Source organism: Melanerpes formicivorus, unplaced genomic scaffold (assembly GCF_026170545.1).
Source record: "Melanerpes formicivorus ecotype bairdi unplaced genomic scaffold, bMelFor1.0.p_v2 SCAF_34, whole genome shotgun sequence".
Lineage (NCBI taxonomy): Eukaryota > Metazoa > Chordata > Aves > Piciformes > Picidae > Melanerpes > Melanerpes formicivorus.
Window position 1 is genome coordinate 7,873,245 of NW_027142386.1, and position 20,828 is coordinate 7,894,072.

At 50.8% G+C, this 20,828-nt stretch overlaps 1 long non-coding RNA gene across 1 annotated transcript; it reads left to right on the forward strand.

Moving 5' to 3' along the window:
• The first annotated feature begins 95 nt into the window (after positions 1-95).
• LOC137450059 (uncharacterized) lies at positions 96-992 on the forward strand. The gene is made up of 2 exons (XR_010989539.1): positions 96-384; positions 500-992. It is a non-coding gene; the product is annotated as an uncharacterized lncRNA (long non-coding RNA).
• The last annotated feature ends 19,836 nt before the right edge of the window (positions 993-20,828 follow it).

A 20,828-nucleotide genomic window follows, 5' to 3' on the forward strand; every position in this document is an offset into this window, starting at 1 on the left:
CTTCCGGCGCGCCGCGCGTGACGTCACAAGGGCGGCCGGCTCGCGGCGGGGCTCGCGGGGCTGGCGGGCCGGGGGCTCGCGCGGCTGCTCGGCAGGGGGCTCGCGGGGCCGGCGGGCTCGCGGGGCCAGCACCAGGGCCGGGGCCAGGGCCAGGGCCAGGGCGGGATTCTGTGGGTCTCGGGAAAGCGTTTGGCACCCGCAGCATCCTCGCCGCTGAAGCGAGGCAGTGCGGACGGTCGGGGAGTGAGGGGGATGGGAACTGTCTGGAGGGAAGGAGTCAGAGAGCCGCGGTCGGTGGAGCAGAGCCTGGGGGAGGCCTCTAGGGGCGGCCCCCAGGGTCAGTACTGGGAGCAGAGCTGTCCTGTGTCTCCATCAGCGGCCCGGGTGAGGGCACAGAGGGCGCTGCCAGCAGATGTGCTGGCGAGGCCAGGCTGGGAGCAGTGCCTCAGGCCTGAAGCCCTTTACCATCACTGTTTCAAGCAACATTTTCTTTCTGCAGGTGACCTTGACAAGGAACCTTCTGGATTGTGCTCCTGGAATCCCCCTCCTCCTCCAAGGGAGCACTGAACCCAAGCAGCATTCCAGCCGTCCCTGTGCTTCCACAGCTTACAGAGACTCCTCTGTTCTGCTTATTTCCACATTGGCTTCATTCTGAGCCGGACTCCTGTGCCTAGTTGCTCAGGGAACACACCTCTCAGTGAGCAGCCTTGCTGCTTGCTCCCTGTGAGAAGCTGAGCAGCTCATCACAAAGACACATTGCCCTCCATAAATGCCTGTGTTAGAGCTCATTAGGCTGATATTGTAAAGTCATTTAAAATAATGTGGCTTTCTCTTTAAGGCTGAACAGAATAACCAAATTGCTTTAAAAGGGAAAATCACATCATGGAAAATGATAATTTATGGCTCCTGCTCGGGCAGGCTAGACATCAGTTTGATGTTCAGCTAGGACTGCAGTGGCATTAAAAGTTGCCTTGCCATCCCAAAACAACAAATGAGTTTTGATTTCTCTTCATTAAATGCATCGTTAATTCCTCCTCCTGCTTTCTGTTTGTTTTCCTTCCATGCTGTCTTGTTCTGTAAATTCAGTTCAGGCAGCACATCCATCACGTGCTTGTAATTAGCACTTGGAAGTAGGAAGTCGCAGAGCCACAGAGTCACAGAGTGGGGGTGTTGGGAGGGACTTCTGGAGATCATCCAGTCCAAGCTCCCTGCCAAAGCAGGGTCACAGGGACGTGTCCCAGTGGGGTTTGGAAGCTCTCTGGGGGAGGAGGCTCCACAACCTCTCTGGGCAGCCTGATGCAGGGCTCCAGCATCCTCACACCAAAGCAGTTTCTCCTTAGGTTGAAAAGGTCCTGGCTTCCAGTCTGTGCCCATTGTCCCTTGCCCTGTCGCTGGGCACCACTGAGAAGAGCCCAGCCCCATCCACCCTTTAGCTCTTGGTCAGCACTGACCAGGTACCCTCTCAGCCTTCTCTTCCAGGCTAAACAGCCTCAGGTCTCTGTAATGTTGTAGTGAATTGAATCAGCATTACCCAGGTTGGGCAGGGGACACTTGGAACACTTTGGAGGATATAGGCAAACCAAAAACCCCAATGATGATTCAAAGCAAGTAGAACCCAATGACTCCTGAAGCCTGTTGTGCCTGAGCTGGGTGTTGTTCTGTTTGGGAAAGCCAGGGTGGCCCTTCAGGGAGGAGCAGGTGCAGGGCCAAATGGGGCAGACCCTGCTGAGGCTACACCTCTGCTGCTCTAACTGGGAGCATGCCTGGTGTAAGCTTGTGTAGGCTTTCGTTACCATTTCATCTCTTTTGCTTCTCCTCCCAGCTCTGCAGCTGACTTTCTGTCTCCAGGCACCAGCACTAAATATGGTCCCAGCTGTAATTGCTTCTGAGGGTGAGTAAATAAACAGCAGCGTGGTGAGGACGAGAGGACAGAGTAATGAGGCCATTGCTCTGCCTGCAGTGATTCCTGGGAGCTTGGGTGAATTTAGGGTCTTGATTTAAGAACCTGCACCCTGTGACTACATCTGGGCATTGCTGGACAAAGAACAAATAACTGCTGGTCGCCAGGCCCCACTTTATCTGTCCAGCTGGGTAATGAGGCTTATCTCCTCTGTAAGATCCTTCCAGACATCCATTTGAGAAGCTTTATGTAATAAGCAGCTTTGATAAATTATCTCAGAGTTATGTACATGGGACTGAGATTCCAACCATGGAAGGTCAGACAGTGTTTGGTGCTTGCAGTGTAGTCCTTAGCTGTCACCTTAGCCATGGGGATTTTTCTTCACGTGCTCCATGCTGGGCTGTCTGCTGTGGCTCTGCACCAGCCTCTTCCTCTGATTCCCTCCCAGACTGCTTTAATGGTTGCCTTCACTCCCTTTAATGATTTGAAATCACTGCTTTTGATGTCCAGTTTATCTTCCCAAAATGCAGCACCCCTGACTGCCTCAAATTCACTCCTTAATCCCCTTAGCCTCTCTGATCACTCAGGGCCAGAGTTAGATAAACTCTCCCAGGTAGCCTTTGACGTCGTTCAAGCAGCCGCTGAGCGCCGTGGAGGATCCATCATGCTTTCCTTGGTGTCAAAAGGCTTCTGCTGTTAAAGATTAGGGGGGCTGGAGGTCACTCCAAATCACAGCATTGTTCACTTTATAAGCCCATTTTATCCTGTCATCTGGCATTACCCTTTCAAGATGTTTCTGAGCAGCCAGTGGCATATATCAATTCCTTGCCCTTCAGTCCTTTTAAAGCCTGGGGTTTAAGCACTGATTGATTCATTGAATGTCCCCAAAGTCAAACAATTTCTCTTTTTCACTGTATTTTATTGTCTCTATTTCCCTGTGCCTGACTCAGAAGTGTCCAGCACAACCCTGAGCCCTTCTGTTCCCTTTACATACATGAGAAGAGGCACCTGCACAGGCTTTTATCCAGCAGCCAGCACTGCAGGGGGCATCTGGGGCTTTTGGCTGTGCTTTTACAATAGAAATGATTCCCAGCTGAGATTTTCACCTTTGTTCTTTTATTCAGCCTTAGTGGCTTTGTTTTGCTTCAGGTCTTTAACCCAGTTAAGATGTGGGACATGCCTGTGTGTGTTTAGGTAGCTAATGGGCCAGACACAAGCATCTGGCCAGCCTGGATCCATGGGCTGAGGTCAATGGGATGAGGTTCAGCAAGGCCAACTGCTGGGTCCTGCACCTGAGTCCCAACAACTCCATGAATGCTCCAGGCTGGGGGCAGTGGCTGGAAACTGCCTGGTGGGAAAGGACCTGGGGGTGCTGGTGGAGAGTGGCTCAGCGTGAGCCAGTGTGTGCCCAGGTGCCCATGAAGGCCACCAGCATCCTGGCCTGGATCAGCAATGGTGTGGCCAGCAGGAGCAGGGCAGGGATCACGCCCCTGAACTGAAAGGAGGCTGCAGTGAGGTGGGGATTGGTCTCTTCTCCCTAGGATCAGGTGATAGCATGAGAGGAAATGGCCCCAAGTTGCACCAGGGGAGGTTAGGTTGGAGATGAGGAAAAACTTCTTTGCTGCAAGAGTGGTCAGGGACTGGCAGAGGCTGCCCAGGGAGGAGTCCCCATCCCTGGAGGTGTTCCAGAAACCTGGGACCATGGCACTTGGGGCCATGGTTTGGTGGCCATGGTGCTGCTGGGTTGATGTCTGGACTGGATGATCTTGGAGGCCTTTTCCAACCTCTATGATTCTAGAATTCTATGCCTCTCCCACACAAGAGTCCAAATGAATGTGCTGGGAATGTAAAGCACAGAAGACTTTTCCCTGAGTCCCCTTGTTTGCTTTGCTGCAGTGGGTGTTTGCTGTGGGAGCCTTGACAAATGTGTGCAGCCACAGAGGCTGATAATAGATGATCTTATCCAGCCTTCATGGCAGGAAAATAAAACTCAGGGCTGTAGTAAGGTCACAAGCAGCCCTCCTGCCCTCCCATTAGTCATGGCTCAGGAACAGCTTAGCCAATGGGACAAAAGACATTTAGATGTTGATCCCAGTTTAATGGAATTCAAGCCCAATCTATCCATCCTCCTGAGCTTGCTTTAGTCATGTTTCAGGACAAGTGATGGGAGAGGGAGCAGCAGCTCTGACTTCTAAAATGCAGTGCTTTCCAAATGTTCCATCAAGCAAACAGAGTCACAGCTCAGGATGGGTTGGGTTGGAAGAGGCCTTGGGCAGGGACTGGCTGGAAAGCAGCCCTGAGGAGAGAAACTTGGAGGTGCTGGGGGAGGAGAAGCTCACCAGGAGCTCTCAGTGTGCACTTGCAGCCCAGAAAGCCAATCAGATCCTGGGCTGCAGCAGGAGAAGTGTGGCCAGCAGGGCAAGGGAGGTGATCCTCCCCCTCTGCTCAGCTCTGGGGAGACCCCACCTGGAGTCCTGCCTCCAGTTCTGGAGCCCCTATTGCAAGAGGGATCTGGAGGTGCTGGAAGGTGTCCAGAGCAGGGCCAGGAGGATGATCAGAGGGCTGGAGCACCTCTCCTGTGAGGACAGACTGAAGGAGTTGGGGCTGTTCAGTCTGCAGAAGAGAAGGCTCTGAGGTGACCTCATTGTGGCCTTCCAGTATCTGAAGGGGGCTACAGGAAGGCTGGGGAGGGACTGCTCAGGATCTCAGGCAGTGATAGGACTAGGGGGAATGGAATGAAGCTGGAGGTGGGGAGATTCAGGCTGGAGGTGAGGAGGAGGTTCTTCCCCATGAGAGTGGTGAAGCCCTGGAATGGGTTGTGCAGGGAGGTGGTCAGGGGCCCTGTCCCTGGAGGTGTTTAAGCCCAGGCTGGATGAGGCTCTGGGCAGCCTGATCTAGTGTGGGGTGTCCCTGCCCATGGCAGGGGGGTTGGAACTAGATGATTCTTGTGGTCCCTTCCAACCCTGACTGATACTATGATACTGTGATAGATCATCCAGGTCCAACCCCCTGCCATGGGCAGGGACACCTCCCACCAGCCCAGGCTGCTCAAGGCCTCATCCAGCCTGGCCTTGAACACCTCCAGGGAGGGGACAGCCACAGCCTCCCTGGGCAGCCTGTGCCAGAGTCTCCCTCCCTCACTGTCCAGAATTTCTACCTCCTCTCCAGTCTCAAAGCCATTGTCCCCTGGCCTGGCACTCCCAGCCCTTGCCCAAAGTCCCTGCCCAGCTCTCCTGGAGCCTCTTTAGGCACTGGAAGGCTGCTCTGAGGTCTCCCTGGAGCCTTCTCTTCTCCAGGCTGAACAGCCCCAACTCCCTCAGCCTGTGCCCACAGGGGAGGTTCTCCAGCCCTGTGATCATCTTTGTGGCCTCCTCTGGCTGCTCTCCAGCAGTCCCAGGTCCTCGTGCTGGGGGCACCATTTCTCCCAACACCATTTCATAACACTGCCACCAAACCCTGCTGCCTGCCCTAACATTTCTACCAAAAGATCCTTTCAGTGGAGGGGGAGCACAGGATTTCTGCTCCATAATTAGCTGCAGAGAATTGAAACCCACAAATTTCCAACTCATTTGTGTTTCAGACCATTTTATATGTCATAAGTTTTCCCTGAGACAAAGAATGTGTGTCTATAGGATTGTCACTTAGTGTTTGTCACCAGAAACCCTCCCAGGAAGCTCCATCCAAAGCTCTTCATTGTTTGTGAAGCATCATTTCAAATACTACATTAAAAATCCTCTGCTTCAGGGGAAAGTCTCCAGGGAAGCTTTGCAACACAAACATTTTGAAATGGCTGTCAAAAGGGAATCAGGAGTTTTGATCCTGTCTTTGTCTAATGGCTTTGCAAGCACCAGGCAGCCCCTCCCCTTATCCCACTGGAGACAGAGCACAGGAGGAGAAGGCAAGCTGCAGGAATCAGGCTTTCACCAGGGGAAATGGTTCCTCCTTCTAACAGTTCATCCTCCCACGCTGTGGGAGTTATTCCCAGGCTGGCTTTCTACACCTTCCTAAATCTCCCTGCTCTCAGGGTGCCCTGGGCACACCTCCTGCCCCTGCTGCCCCTGGCACAGTCCTCTGCGAACCCTTTTGGGTTTTGTTTGTCCTGGGAGCTGTCTGGACAGAACTGCAGAGGCACAGACAGGTGCTGCAGCATCCACCACAGCGCGCTGGAGTCGTGCTCTGGGCTGGGCTTTCCGGACTGGTTTGAGGCTGGAGGAGGAGAAAGGCTCTTCGCTTAGGCACTAGGTGGGGCTAAGGGACTGGAGAAGCAGCGAGAAGCAATGCCTGAGCCCAGGGCTGTGCAAACCCTCCCGCAATGCCCCGGCAGGAGCAGAGGGAGAAGCTTGCAGAGGCAATCGATGCTATTGAAGTCCCTTCACTCACTTGGCTTTGTGATGGAAGAAAAGAGAGCACAGAATCGGACTGGTGAGATATTGGTGTGTCAGCTCTTCTGGAAGGCCAGGGACGTGTTCTGAGGAGTGAGCTGTGAAGGGGACAGGGCTGGCAGCAGCACTCAGACACAGAACTTGCCTGCAAACAGCTCTCTCAGCTGGGCCTGTCCCTGGGTGCTGTGAAGGCATGTGAGGCCACAGCTGCATACTGGGCTCAGTGCTGGGCTCCCTGGTTCAAGAAGGACAGGGACTTGCTGGAGAGGGGACAGAAAAGATGCTGAGGGGGCTGGAACATCTCTGATGAGGAAAGGCTGAGAGAATTTGAGCTGTTTTAGTCTGGAGAAGAGCAGCCTGAGGGGGGAATCTCATCAATGCTGATCAATACTTCCAGGGTGGGTGTCAGAAGGATGGGACCAGGCTTCATTCAGTGGTGTCCAGTGGTAGGACAAGGGGTACCAGGCACAAACTTGAGCATAGGAAGTTCCATCTAAACATGAGGAGGAGCTTCTTGAATTTAAGGCTGGCAGAGCCCTGGAGCAGGCTGCCCAGGGGGGTGGTGGAGTCTCCATCTCTGGAGACATTCCAAACCTGCCTGGCTGTGTTCCTGTGTGACCTGCTCTGCTGACCCTGCCTTGCCAGGGGGGCTGCACTTGGTCTCCAGAGGAAAGAGCATAACTTATTCTGAAACACAGCATCCCTTGAGTCAGAGGTAAGGATCTTAACTGCCCTTATCAGTCCTGCTGTAAAGATCTGCTGTCTGAGCAGCCTTTGCCCATGCCTGTCAGTGTGTGAGAGCAAAGAAATTCAGTGAGTCTGTGAAACAGCAGCCAGCTGTTGTCTCATTTGCTCCACAAACCCTGAACGAAACTGCTGAGGGGTTAAGGATTTGTCTGAGGCAAAGGATGTGTTTCTGCCATCAGTCCTGGGCTGTTCTCAAATTGCTTGAGGATGTAAACAGGAGAAAACACACCCAAACAATTTAATTTGAAATGCCTAATGTACCTGGTGAGAGATTGTCTGCTCTGCTTCTATCACTTCTATTTTAAGTCTTGTAGCAGCAGGAGTTCCTGTTTGTTGCTTGCTTGTTTATGGCACAATGCTTTAAGTATCAAATACTAGCATGGGGTGAAGGAATGAGGGGGTTGGAGAGAAGCACCAGAGAAACCTGGAAACCCTTTCAAGCCTGCAGGTTGGGAAAAGGTTCAAGGGGAAAGAGCACTGTGAGACATGGGCAACAACCAGTGTGGTAGCAAGGAAAGACTTGCTCTACAAATCACAGAATGGGTTAGGTTGGGGAGGATCTTAAAGCTCATCCAGCTCCAAGCCCCTGCCATGGGCAGGGGCACCTCCCCCCAGCCCAGGTGGCTCAAGGCCTCATCCAGCCTGGCCTGGAACACCCCCAGGGAGGGGGCAAGCTGTTCCAGTGCCTCCCCACCCTCACTGTCCGTGGCAGGGGGGTTGGAGCAGATGATCCAACCTGAGCCAATCCAGGATTGGTGACTCTTTACTGCAAGCCCAATTTTCAAAGAGCCTTTCTAAGAGAAATGAGTCTTGAAATGTGAGTCTTGCTGGGTAGCTCACCCCAGACCATGGGCCATTATTTAGGGTGCATGCAATCAAACTCCTGCTCACAACAAAGATTTCTTCCTACTTCCTTGCTGCTGCTGCACAGTTGATGGATCTGTAACGTGCCGCATAATTAACCATTGCAGAGGTGCTGCTTTGCAGGGGGAGCAAGCAATGAAGGGGATATAGTAAATGGGGGTGATTACAGATACAGTTGTTTAGCCCAAGCTTAGCAGGGTTTGCTTTGCTGATTAAAGGGAAAAAAAAACCCTATCTGAAAGAGCCCAATTTTGATTAAGCTCTGCACTGCTCTGCTAGCCATGGATTAGGTTATTAAAGTAGATTTTCCCATTAATAAAACAAATGTTAATGCATTGTTTGATGCTAATAATGAAACCATTGTAAGAAGCAGAGCTACTTCCATTAACATTTATCACCTCTTTCACTACATCTTGTCAAGGCTGGGGATGAATTCAATACTTCCTTTGCTTGAGAAAGGTGAATTGGGAAGGCACAGCTCCGTGGGAAGCTTCAGGCTGCTTTGTGTTTGCTGTGCTCCCCTGGACAAAGCTGAGCCAAGGGCTACGGAGAGCTGAACTTTAAATACACCCCATCGAACCATCTGCTACAGCACATCTCTGCCTTCATTAAATTGTATTAATTCATAGGAGACTGAGTCAAGGAGAAGAACTGCCAAGCTCTTCCTGCTTCTCAGATCTGTTAGCAGGCTGTAAAATGCTCCACCTGCTATCCTGGTGCTGCACAGATAAGGATCTGTGTGTCCTTTGGCACTGCAGCCTGGATTCTGCACTGGGTTTGGCTTTACCCTGGGCAGCAAGCCCAGCATGGTTAGGTCTGCCTGTCTTGCATGTGGGCATTGATCAGGGGATGGAGACATTTAGTACCTTGCCCAGCTTTTTACAGAATCACAGAAGGCATTGGGTTGGAAGGGGCCCTTGAAGGTCATCTTGTCCAACCCCTCTGCAGCCCGCAGAGGAAGACCTGTGGTATCTTCAGTGGGCCTCAAACTGGGTGTTGCTCCCTGCAAGGAGAGGGTCTGAGCCTTCCTCTCTCTCTGTCAGAGGCAGCTGTGCATCGATCCTTTATCCTTGGCAACGCTGTCAGGTAGCTGGGGAGAGGACAGGAGATAAGGCACCTGCATGCTGTTTGTTCTTGCTGTCTAAAGCTCTGTGCAGACACTTAAACTGTAGACATTGCAATGCAAACAACTCCAGCTGCAGATAAACTCTGCAAATGCCAGCCTAGGAGGATGGCTGCAGCCTCCCCCTGGGTGATTTTGGTGAGGCAGGCCGTGAAGTTTCCCCTGCAGCTGAGTTGCAGAGGGCACAGTGAGTTCTGCAGGGCTGTTGGGGCTGCTGTTGGGAGTGAGCTGCTTTCAAGGTCTGCTGGAGCTCTTCGAGCAGGGACACAGCACACAGGTGTCTGTCACAAACAGGATGTCAGCAGCTTCCATCAGAAATAAATGAAGTTGAAGGCAAGCTCTGTTCCTAGGTATCTGAGGGCTGCAGCTCACAGCTGTGTCCTCTTTCTCCCGAGCAGCAATTCAATTCCTTCCGCAGGGCTGTGAGGCAAGCAGGGGCCCTGAGTCAAAGGCATCAATACTGGAACCAAGCAGGGTCAGAGAGATGCTGCTGGGCTATTAGGGAGAAGATTTCTGTGTCCTCTAGCAGCATGACTCTGTCAGCTCTAAAACATCACAATTTATAGAGGTGGCTCAAAGAGTAAACTGAGTCACTGCTGTGATGCTTCAGAAGTCTGGACAGACCTTAATCTGTCTCATCAGAGAATAATCTGTGGTGTCAAGACTTGGAAGAAGGTTTGATTAGAAAAGCAAGTGAGGTATGAAAGCTGGCATCTGAAGAGTACAGGGGAAGCATTTGTTTGAATAATGAGGGAGCTGGGTAATGTGGAGCCTGCTTAGAGCTGCATCACTGGCTCTTGTTCCAGCAGGCATAGACACAAACCAGGGCTGGTTATCTTCTGCTGCTGGGATTCTGTCTCTGCTTTATGGCATTCTCCAGGCTCTTGGTGTTGGAGACCAGACAAACCCAGTAGGTCCTATATAGAATCATGGAATTGTCTGGGTTGGAAAAGCAGAGTGGTCAGGGACTGGCAGAGGCTGCCCAGGGGGGTGGTGGAGTCCCCATGCCTGAAGATGTTCCAGAACCCTGTGGCCACGGCACTTGGGGCCATGGCTTGGTGGCCATGGTGGGGTTGGGTTGATGTTGGACTGGATGCTCTTGGAGGCCTTTTTCAACCTCTATGATTCTGTGACATTGGCATAAAGAATATTTTCTATCAGGCTGGAAAGGATTATTCCTGGTGGAGAACCCAACCCCCCCCATCCCTTCCATACCTACTTGGGGTTGGAATGGTTGCCCACTTGTACCTGCAGATCTTCTTTATGATCACCCAGGGCTGCTATTCCCTCAGAGTCCTGGGAATCCACTGCTGTCATTGAGAATCATGCTGGAGCTGGGGACTCCTAATCCCTGCTCTCCTGCCAGCACTCTGCTGTGTGCTGGGCCACACTGATGCTCGACAGGATGGAGCTGAGCAAGTACAGCCTGATGGAATCTCTGCCCTGGCATTGTGTACAGCACAGCTCAGCAGCTGGGAATAAACTAAGTTTTGACTAAAATATGAGAGTTTCTGCTAACAATAACTGCAGTGCTTGGCTTTATGTCCCTCTTGAGTAGAATATTTTTGTTCTGAAAGACTTAAGTGGCACCATTTAGGTTTTATTGGTTGGGGTTTTTTTCTTTTTGGTTTCCCTGTATTCTCCAAAGTGTTCAAAGTGTCCCCTGCTCAACCTGGGTGAGTCTGATTAAATTCAGTGCAGCATTCAGGAGAGATGGAGCTGTTCAGCCTGCAGAAGAGCAGACACAGAGGGAATCCTCTCAGTGCTGATCAGAAGCTGAAGGGTGGAGGTCCTGAGGATGGGGCTGGGCTCTTCTCAGTGGTGCCCAGTGGCAGGGCAGGGGGCAGTGGACACAAACTGGAACCCAGGAGGTTTCACTTGAACTTAAGGAGAAACTTCTTTGGTGTGAGGGTGCTGGAGTCCTGCTTCAGTCTCCCCAGAGAGGTTGTGGAGTCTCCTTCTCTGGAGACTTTCAAGCCCACCTGGGCATTGTAATCCTGGGCAAACTGCTGTGGGTGCTCTGCTTTAGGAGAGGCTTGGGCTGGGTGATCTCCAGAGATCCCTTCCAACTCCCCCATTCTGTGACTCTGTGATTCTGTGACTTCATGTTTCCAAGTACTCATCAAAACAAACAAGATGAGCCTCAGGATGCCCTGTGTGGAAGAGAAGGACCTCTGATGACTCCAGCTCCACTGGAAACCAGCAAATACCTTGTAACAAACAACCAGAGAAAGAGAAGTAAAATCCCTCTGAGACCTCTGATTACTTTTCTTTATTTCCCAGTGTTCTAAACTGGGCACTTTGGACACTTAGATCATGCAGCCCTGGCTTGCTCTTGTTTTACCTCTGGATGTGTAGAAGTATTTTGCCCATGAATGCTCACAGCAGCTGTTAGAAGAACTTCAAGGTGATAGCTGCAGACGAGGTAGTTGTTAACAAGACCTGAACACTTCCAGAGGCTCATGTGACAAGCGAGCTCCTGAACACTGCAGGCAGCGGTTTGGAGTTGCTTTGTGCTGCTAAATACCTGCCCTTGGGTGTATTGAAGCCTTTCAGTCAGTGCTGATGCTGTAGGCACACGACGGTCCTGTTGCAGCATTTTAAACAGGCTCTGCTGGAGCTTATACTAATGAAAGACTTTCAAGCTTTGTGTAGTGGCAACAAAAAAAAAACCAGGAGATGTTTCCATGAAACCTTCCTGCTTGCTCCCTGAGAAGCCAGGGAGTGCAGCGTGCTTGATCTCTGCTCTGCTTGTAAAACTGCTCAGGATAAGTGAATTAACAACACACGGGGTGCTTCCTCGGCGTTCCTGGGACGTTCCAGGCCTCTCTCGCTGTGTTGTGATTCTCTGAGCAAATGTTGTTGCCAGTTTAGAGGCCAGGTTTGTGATTCCATAGCACAAAGAAAGGAGAGGAGCTGAAACCTGCTGCGGGATGGTCCTGCAGGCATTCAAGCTAAGAGCAGATGCTCAAGAGAAATACTTTCTTGTTTTGTGGAAGCACATGGGGAGGGACTTCTGGGGTGGGTCCTCTCCTAGAGGTCACTTCCCCTGCTGGGGCAGAAACCTCCAGAACCAAGGTAGAAGCCTGTGGGCTGCAGTGCTTTGTTTCCTGCAGTTAAGACCACACCTCTGTATGTTGGGTGATGAAGTTATTTGCAGCTCAGCTGCTTCCACGTGGTTGCCTCCTGTTTGTTCTTTAATAGTATATAGGGAAGGAAGATCCAAGGTCTTTCTTCTTCTTTAAATCTGTATTCCACTGCTGTCTCATCTGTTTAATACATTTCCTTTACAAATCTAGACTTATGTTTTAGCTTAATGCCAGCAAGAGCTCTGGAAGGATTTATTCCTCTGGACCCTAATGTAAAATGAGTAATGCTAGAACTGGCTCCCTTGGTAGCAGCAACACTTTTTACTACTGATTGTCAGAAACAATAAAAAAGAGAATATGTTGGTAGTTTCTGTGCTATTTGCTTCCTGGGATTTGTGTCCTGAATTAACCTCCCCAAATATATTGCATGAGTAACTTCGGAGAAGTTCTCAGCATGTGTGTGGGAGACAAGCAGGGAAAAGAAATCAAGTTGTTGGTCCAGGTTTTCATCACAAACATCGAGGAAAGGAGACATTCATCCCAAGGCTCCGTGGCACCTGTTGCACAGAGGGTGTCAGGTTCCCTCTGGATCCCTCAGGGGACAGAAGCCATCTGCTGGCAGCACCTTGGGCAGACTGCAGAGCTGCAGTAACTCCTGCTACAGCCCTGCCTCTCATGCAGCACACTCTGGGTGGGTGCTGCAGGCAGAGCCTGGATTTAAAGCCCCTTGCAGTCCAACTCTCTTAAAAGCTGTGATCTGTCATATTCTCTGGGCCCCAGCACAGGCTGAGGCCCCAGGGCCAGAGGGGTTCTTCTGAAGCAGTGGTTAATCATCACTTGGCTCAGCAGCAGGACTCTTCAGGAGCAGGATCTGCTTGACTGCTTCTGTGGGGAAGTGTTCCTCCTTTTTTATAGCTGGAGCAGAAAGAGCTTCCATAGCCTTGTTTGGTAGATGCAAACACTCTGAGAGCTCATTTGTTGATGAGTTTGAGTGGGTGGAGAAGTCTTAGTGCTGAGTGTACTGCAGAGCATTTCCAGTAAGAATCATGGAATTGTTCTGGTTGGAAAAGAACTCTGAGGTGGTTAATGGCAATGATGTTGGGCTGGTGGTGGGGCTGTGATTCTCCCTCTGACTTGCCATTGAAGGCATGAAGTGAAGTCAGTGTGAGAAGAGGCGCTGGGGAAAGGGCTTTTCCTTTGCTCTGTGGCATAGGGTGAGGGAAGCAGCACTTCTCTCCTTGGCCAGAAGAGGTTTTGCAGAGTTTTAAGGCAGGGACCTGTCACGTCCTGATTGCTCTTCCACCTTGTCCTTAATGATCTAACAAGATGCCTGATGCAGTCTGTCTGTTCCACCTCCAGCTCTCTGCTTCCCCTTGGATCTTGGTGGGGAACGTTGTTACAGTCTCACAGTATCACCAAGGTTGGAAGAGACCTCGAGGATCATCGAGTCCAACCTATCAACACAGACCTCATGACTAGACCATGGCACCAAGTGCCACATCCAATCCCCTCTTGAACACCTCCAGGGATGGTGATTCCACCACCTCCCTGGGCAGCACATTCCAATGACCAATGACTCTCTCGGTGAAGAACTTTCTCCTCACCTCCAGCCTAAACTTCCCCCGGCACAGCTTGAGACTGTGTCCTCTTGTTCTGGTGCTGGTTGCCTGGGAGAAGAGACCAACCCCTTTCAGGTAGTTGTAGAGGGCAATGAGGTCACCCCTGAGCCTCCTCTTCTCCAGGCTAAACAACCCCAGCTCCCTCAGCCTCTCCTCACAGGGCTGTGCTCAAGGCCTCTCCCCAGCCTTGTTGCCCTTCTCTGGACACCTTCAAGTGTTTCAATGTCCTTCTTAAACTAAGGGGCCCAGAACTGTCCTGTCCCACAGCAATATCTGCCATTCCCTGTCTTGTGCTGTGGCATTTTGTGATGGGTGTGCTAAGCTACACAAATAAGGCTTTTAGAGCATTTCTTTGGCTCGTGCTTTACAGCAGTGCAGGCAGTGGTGGCCTGGGAAGCAGAGCAGACCTGGCTGTGCTGCACCTTCCATGGGCTGCCCCATTAGGAGGCTTTTCTCTTGGCCTCCCCTTTGTGAAGTCGCTCTTCAGCAGCCTCACTGCGCTGCAGAGGACACAGCAAGGATTTTACATTTGGTTTATGCTTGTTGGCCTAAACTTCCAGAGGCTTAAAATCTAATATTCCACCTGTCCTTTCTGTCGCTCACTTGAGAAGGACGCGAGGCAATTAAACTCAGCGGCGGTGTCGGGAGCATGACAGGAGCTGACGTCTGGAGGTTGCGGAGCATTCCCCGCGATGGATGGCTCTGCAGTAATTGTCACATCTCATCTTTGTCTCCTGCAATCAGCTTTGCTTTTTCTGAAGACGCTGCTGCCCTTCCCAGGCTGCAGGCCTGCAGCAGCAGCCACCACTTGGCTCCGTCGTTCCCCCTCGGGCTGGGGCCTCAGCTTCCTGCCTCGCAAAGGAAGTCTGAGGTTCTTCGGGAGCACCGATGGGATGTTGGGGCTGGAGGTCCAAGTCCAATTTATTTCAAGCTTCGGTTTATTTATTTGGAAATAGTGAGCTGCAAACTTTTAAGAGATGACTTCCTAAATTGGAATAATTTTGTGCTCAAAATCAGCTGAAGGATGGAGCTTGTAACAGCAAATGATGCCTCCGGGAGACCTGATATTGCTTTTAGCCAAGGAGATTTATAGAGAGAACAATGAGTGGAGATAGATGCAGGGAACTTAGTCTGTGGGAACTAAGACTGATTTATAAGTTTTGGGTTTTGCAGTTTGTACCAGAGATTGATTTATAGTTTCCCAGAGCAAATTCATCATCATTTGGACAAGATTTTTTATTTGATTTGGTTTTTTTTGAAGAGGGTTGGATCTCACTGGAAAAAAATGAAGCAACCTTTGGGGCTCAGAGTTGTTGTCTAGTAAATAACCCAAGCAGATAAGGAAAGCCCGTTGCTGTGGGCAGCAATTAAGCCCCACACAGCTGCGCTCTCACTCCCCTCACTCCCATCCCAGTGGGATGGGGGAGAGAACTGGGGGGGGAAAGGTAAAACTCATGGGTTACCAAGGAGACACTTCAATAGGGGAAATAACAACACCAATAACAATAACAGCACCCAGTGGAATATACACAAGTGATGCACAGTACAGCTGCTCACTACCTGCTGACCAATGCCCAGCCGGTCCCCAAGCCACAGAGGCCCTGGCCAACCCCTCCATGAGGTCATGGGGTCTGGAATATACTCCTTGGTCAGCTGGTGCAGATGCCCTTCTGAACAGCATCTCTCAGCAGAGCTTGGACCCCCAGCTCAAGTTATGGATGTGTGGAGCACAGCTCTGCCAACTGAACTGGAGGTGAGCTGTGACCCAGCAGCAAGAGATGAAGCAGCGCTCTGAACTGCCCAGTGACAAAGCCCCAGGCAGGACTCTGTTCTTTCTTTAATGCCCCTCTTGCTGGGTGGCTTCTTAGGTCACACTGACAGCAAGATGTGGAGGCTGTGGAGCTGCCTGAGTGCTGCCTGACATGGTTACTGTTAAATAATTGCTGGAGTCTGTTCTGTACAGCCATTCATTTTCATTTTGCTGGCTCATTGTGGGCTTGCTTCATCTCCTGCCTTTGCTGTACAGAGCAGCATTATGTTTAATTAGCATTGGCTGACCTTTTTATATTATTATTATTATTATTTAGTTGGTAAAAAGGTTATTTAAGTCCTTAAGAAGAATTGCTACATCTAGCACTGACCTGATAATTGGTGCATTGTTGCTGGGGGTAATTGTGCTGGCTGGGGCTGAGGAAAGCTGTGTGCATACAGGTCACAGAGAAGACAGCAGGAATAAACTGGTAATGTTCTCTACAAGGGTCAAGACATGTAGTTAAGGAATAATAAAAGCAGTGACAAACCACTTAGCAGCTGGTGGGTTCTTAGGAGAGAGATTGACTCTATCAAAAGCATCTCCTTGTCCCTTTCCCAGCAAACGTTCCAGTGCTCCTTCTGCCTGCAATTAGGGACGTAGGAGAGTGAATGCTTGGGGTTCCACCTGCTGCTGCCTGGCTGAGTAATTGCAGGGATTAATGGGGGAAATACCAGTGAGGCTGACCTAAAAAATGGCTCTGCTTTGGCTGCAATTATTTCCCATCGAGGTAAACCCAGCAGCCTGTGCAGAAGCTAGCAGACAGCAGCAGACAGCCGTGTGCTGTACCTGCGCCGCTTTCATCGCCTGTGCTCGTTCTGGGGGCTCAGGTTTGCTCTTTTATTATCTTCAGTTTGCATCTCTGAAAAACAAATGCTGCTGTTTGCTGCACTTGGAATTGCCTGCTGTCCCCAGTGCCTGGCACAGCCTGCTCTGAGAAATGAGAATAAGAGACAGTCATTAAAAGTTGATTCCCAGACCAGTCCATGTGCTGAGCTGGCGTTCTGCAAGCTGCCCTCTCGAAAGCCCTGGGAAAGCACAGGCTTGAAAGGCTTCTCGAGGCAAGGGCTGAACCACAGCTCTCTTCAGTGTCTTTTGCATCAGGCTACAAACCATGGAGGTATCTTACTGCTTTGTTTTGTTCAAAAACCTTCCTGACTGTTCTAGGTCCCAGCCATTGGCACACGTTCTGCAGCTTGCCTGTGTGTTGTCTTGCTGGATCCACACTGATCCAGCTGGTAGAACCACAGAATAGTTTTGGTTGGAAAAGCCCTTTCAGATCCTCTGACTCTGTGTGGTGGGTTAATGCCTTTTTCTGAAAACAAAAGAAGCAAGCAGGGGGGAGGGCTTGCGGGTACTTGACCCTCCCTGCAGGGCGTTTCCCCTGGGAAAGCTGAGTCTGTTCCACTCCCCCCTCCCTGCCCAGCCAGGGTATAAAAAGCAGGACATCATAGCTGTTGGATCTCCTTTTTGGCTCCTGCCTCTGCTGGATGAGAGCTACTGCAGCTGCCCTCCTGCTCCTCAGCCACGTGGCCGGACCTGATCCTTTTCCCTGCTGCCTCTGCACCTCCTCAGAGAAAGACTGGTTTTGTATTATTCTTTTCTGTCCCACTCCCATCCACTCTTGTTCCTTGCCTTTGTGAACCTTTTTTTTCCCTGTTATTGTCATATATATAATTTGAAGAAAAATTATTTGCCTCTCTACTTCCAAGCTGACTCCAGATTGTTGTTTAGTGGATTTGCTCCTTACCCTTTTATTTTCCCTCTCCCTGTTTGGAGGGAGGAAGGGGTGGGAGTGGGGAAGAGATTCTCAGCCTTTTCCCCATTTGAGCTTTTAACTCTCAGTTAAGGCTCAAACCACTACACTCTGCCAAGGCTGGGGCTAACCATGGCCCTCAGCACCACACCTCTGCAGCTTTGAAACCCCTCCAGACATGGAGATTCAGCCACCTCCCTGGGCAGCCTGGGCCAGTGGTTGAGAACCCTTTCAGTGAGGAAATTTCTACTAATGTCCAGCCTAAACCTCTCCTGGTGCAACCTGAATCCATTTCCTCTCATCCTGTCTTTTGTTCCTTGGGAGAAGATACCAATCCCCACCTGGCTCCATCCTCCTCTCAGGGAGCTGTAGAGAGCAAGGAGGTCTCCTTGCTTCTCCTTCTCTTTCCTTTTACTCCAGGCTGAACAACTCTAGCTCCTTCAGCTGCTCCACACAAGATTTGTTCTCCAGGTTTACCTTCAGAGATAAAGTCACCAGAAAGTTGCATTATGGTTATGCAGAGCCTCCAATAATTACCTGCAGCATACCTTTGGAGTTACTGTAATAAAGGCTGAGTGTTACCACTCTGCCCTTTAGGGTTAAGTGTGCTCAGACTATCAATCTGCTTTGCTGATCACAGGCCCTAACCTGATCAAGGATCTGCATTTGCAGCAGCATAAATCTGCCAGTGGTTATGTTCAGGTCTCCACCTACAAGGGGAGTTAATAGCCTTTTATGTTCCACATCCTCAAGGATACAGTGATAATGGGGTTCCAGAGAGCTGTTGAGGAGCAAAATGGATGGGAACTGGCTGGCTTTATGTTGATAGATTTCCTTTGGTTATGTTACTGCCTGCTGATGGATTGGGGTGAAAAAGGTAAATAATCCCCACAGCTTGCTGGAATTCAAAGCAGCTCCCCCAGCCCAGCCCCTGCACCTTCCTGTTGCTTAGCTGAGGCCTTCACTGAGCTTTGGCACAGTGGTGAAAAACAAAGTACGGACTTAAATCCTTCTCTGCCTCTCTTCCCTTCTCCTCCCACATCCTCACTGGCCCAGCAATTCTCTTGCAGTTCCAGAAAGTTGCTGTCATCAGGCTTTGACAAGAAGAACACAAATGTCACCTCACAGATGAGCAGCTCACAGAATCACAGAATGCTAGGGGGTGGAAGTGACCTCTGGAGATCATCTTTGAGGCCTCCTCTGGCCTCGCTCCAGCAGCTCTGTGTCCTTCTTACGCTGGGGACACCAGAACTGGAGGCAGGATTGGAGGTGGAGTCTCACAAAGGCTCCAGGTCTCCACACCAGCCAAAGGTACCAGAAATCCAGAGGCAGAACTCCTGTTGCTGGCCAAGGCACGTGCATGCTCGACATCCTTTTTGTCAGAAGGTTTCATCTGGAGGCAGAAACTTGCTCCAATCAACTCTGCAAATCTCTGGGAGGCAAGAAAATGTTGCAGTGGAAAATACATTTTGCTGTCCGCAGTGTTTGGTTCAGCATAATTAACATGAATAATGCAAGACAATTTTCTGATAGTTATTATATTAGAGAGCTTAGCTGACTCATAACTGCCCCCATGACAGAGCCAGAATGCAAATGCCTTGGACAGAAATAGCACAGAGCTGGTTTGATTAAAACCTGAGACAGAGTTGGAATGAAGAGCGTGCAGGGTCTGGGGGGATGGCCTCGGTGTCGCTTCCATCGCTCCCCTCCAGTCACCCAGGGCTCTTGTAGAATCACTTTGAGACAGCTTTCTTCCTTTCTTGCCTTTCCTTCTCCCTCTGGGAGTCGACAGAAGCTGCCACTCATGGGAAACCAGGGCTCAGGGCCTTGTGTTTTATTCCTTTTCCGAGCCCAGCTACAGCAGAATAATGATGTAGCTTCTTGTCACAGTGCTCTCTGAGGGGCTGGCTGCTTTCTCCCAGCCTCAAAGATGATGGATCTCAGGCATGACCACAAGACTGCAATCCTTGGTGAGAACCAGACCCATCTCCATGGCTTTCTCCCTGCAGCTCCCAGAGGTTCCTGGCTGTGATGAGCCACAGAACCATAGAAATGTTTTGGTTTGAGCAGACCTCTGAGATCACCCAGTCCAGCTGTCAACCACCACATCCACTAATTGTTATCCTGAAGTGCCATGGCCACACCTTTCTTCAACACCTCCAAGGATGGGGACTCTGCCACCTCCCTGGGCAGCCTGTGCCAATCCCTGACCACTCTTTTGGGAAAGAAATTTTCCTGATCTCCAACCTAAACCTCCCCTGGACCAGTTAAGCTGCTCCTTAAATCTCATTTCTGCAGGCAGACCCCATGCCAAGTGTCTGTCATGGCTTAGGTCCTGCTCCTGCACTCTCCTCTGCTCTCTGAGCTCTTTTTGATGCAGTATGGGGAACAGATATGTGATTAAAACTCTTTTACAGAGACTTTTTCTATTTCTGTGGCCCAGAAACTTATCTTTCCTCTTCCTACCCCTCCATTCATCCATTACAGAGCCTTTTCTTTTGACCCTTTTATTTGTCTTTCCCTTTTTTGATACCTGGAGATGTGTGATAAGGACTTATCAGTTATCACTAATCCACCTTTATCTGCAGGGATGCTGCCTCAACTCATCTATTAATCTGTGTGCCAGGGTCTGTCTATTATTCTTCCAGCTGCTGCTCCTTGGTGTTGCTCTGCTTTTGTATGGTTTGGGGGAAAATTTAGCTGGAAGTGAATGGCAGGATTCCATAGATGGTTTGCAGGCTGAGCACTGAAATGTGGAAAATGTCCAACTTTGGGCTAAATTAAACAAGAAGAAGGGAGGCCTGGCTTTGATGCAATATGACCACTGCTGGATTGAGAGGCAGTTCCCCCCAGGGTCATCCAAGGAGTTGTCAGCACGACTGGGCCTGGGGTAGATGTGCCTTGGAGCTGCTTCCCATTGCAGTGATGCCTCATGGGCTGCATCTAAAGCAGTGTGGCCAGCAGATGGAGAGAGGTGATTCAGCCACACTCTTCTGGTGAGACCCCATCTGGAGTAGTGTGTCCAGCTCTGGGGCCCTCAACACAAGAGAGACATTGAGCTGCTTGGGAGGGGCAAGAGCAGGACCACAAAAATGATCCAAGGGCTGGAGCACCTCCCCTGAGGGGACAGGCTGAGAGAATTGGGGCTGCTCAGCCCGGAGAAGGCTCCAAGGAGACCTTAGAGCAGCCTTGCAGTAGCTGAAAAGGGCTACAGGAGAGCTAGGCAGGGGCTGTCAGCAAGGACTTGTAGCACTAGGACAAGGGGCAATGGTTTGAAGCTAGAGCAGGGTAGGTTTAGACTGGAGATTAGGAAGAAGTTCTTTACTGTGAGGGTGGTGAGACACTGGACCTGGTTGCCCAGGGAGGTGCTGGAGGCCCCAGCCCTGCAGACATTCAAGGTCAGGCTTGATGGGGTTCTGAGCAACCTGCTGTAGTTGGGATGTCCCTGCTTGCTGCATGGGGTTGGGCTGGAGGTCCCTTCCAAGCTGATGCATCCTGTGATGGGACCTGCTGCCTTCAGGCAGGGCTTGTGTGGCAG